At 41.9% G+C, this 1,192-nt stretch overlaps 1 pseudogene; it reads left to right on the top strand.

Annotated features, from left to right (window-relative positions):
- Positions 1-258: 258 nt before the first annotated feature.
- On the top strand, positions 259-1,181 carry LOC140321497 (olfactory receptor 2D3-like; annotated as a pseudogene).
- Positions 1,182-1,192: the final 11 nt, after the last annotated feature.

Here is a 1,192-nt window from a genome sequence, read left to right as displayed (position 1 = left end):
AGGAGGACTCGCGCAAGCTGCACAGGACGCCGGACGTGAAGGAGGACTCGCGGAGATGCCGGACGTGAAGAAAGCTGCAGGTAAGTACCGGTACCCGGCGTATAAGATGACCCCCGACTTTGGCACAGATTTTTCGGGGTTAAAAAGTCGTCTTATACGCCGGAAAATACGGTATATATATATATATAATTTGCAATAATAATACAAATGAGATGAAATTATTTGAAACATAATTATTTCTTGATCCCAGTAACTAACATGCACATTGGAAACCAAAGCACTGTAATGGAATTTCTACTTCTCGGGCTCTAAAGGGACCCTTCAGTGCAAATTCTGCTCTTTCCCATTTTCCTGGTGGTCTACATAACCACACTGACTGGGAATCTTCTTCTCATTGTGGCTGTGAGGACAGATAAGCGGCTTCATATTTCTATGTATTTTTTCCTGGTTAATCTTTCCTTCCTGGACATCTGCTATACTTTCGTATTTCGGTTATCGTACCCAAAATGTTGATCAACTTCTTTTCTGTAAACAAAACAATCTCATTCACTGGCTGTGCCCTCCAAGTGTTTTTTTATTTATTCATGGGTGAAACTGAAAGTATCCTTCTAGCTTTGATGGCCTATGACCGATATATTGCTATTTGCAAGCCTCTGCATTATACTGTTATCATGAACACAACAATGTGTTTTTGGATGATCAGTATGTCGTGGTTGACTGGGTGTATCATATCGTCGGTTGATCTGTATTTTACATTCCGCCTAACGTTCTGTGGCCCTAACACCATCAACCACTTTTTCTGTGAGGTCCCTCTGTTATTGCAGCTTTCCTGCAGTAATATCTCAGCAAACGACATCGTCGTTGGCACGGACATCTTGCTTTTCATTCCACTTTCACTAATTCTTATTTCATACTTCAGAATCATAGCTACAGTAATTGTGATTCGTTCAGGAAAATATAAAGCCTTTTCAACCTGTGTTTCACATCTGGTAGTGGTGGTCATATTCTACGGGGCGGCCATGTTTATGTATGTTAGGCCCAGCCATTCAGTAACAGAGGACGCAGACAAAATGGTGGCAGTATTTTATACAGTGATTACCCCGATGCTAAACCCCTTGATCTATAGCCTACGAAATAAAGATGTTCAGAGAGCCATGAGGAGGCTGGTAGGAGCTAAGTGATGTTTCGCACC

The sequence above is a fragment of the Pyxicephalus adspersus genome, unplaced genomic scaffold (genome assembly GCF_032062135.1).
Source record: "Pyxicephalus adspersus unplaced genomic scaffold, UCB_Pads_2.0 Sca5692, whole genome shotgun sequence".
Lineage (NCBI taxonomy): Eukaryota > Metazoa > Chordata > Amphibia > Anura > Pyxicephalidae > Pyxicephalus > Pyxicephalus adspersus.
Note: the sequence above shows the minus strand (reverse complement) of the source record. Positions and strands in the feature narration are given on the sequence as shown.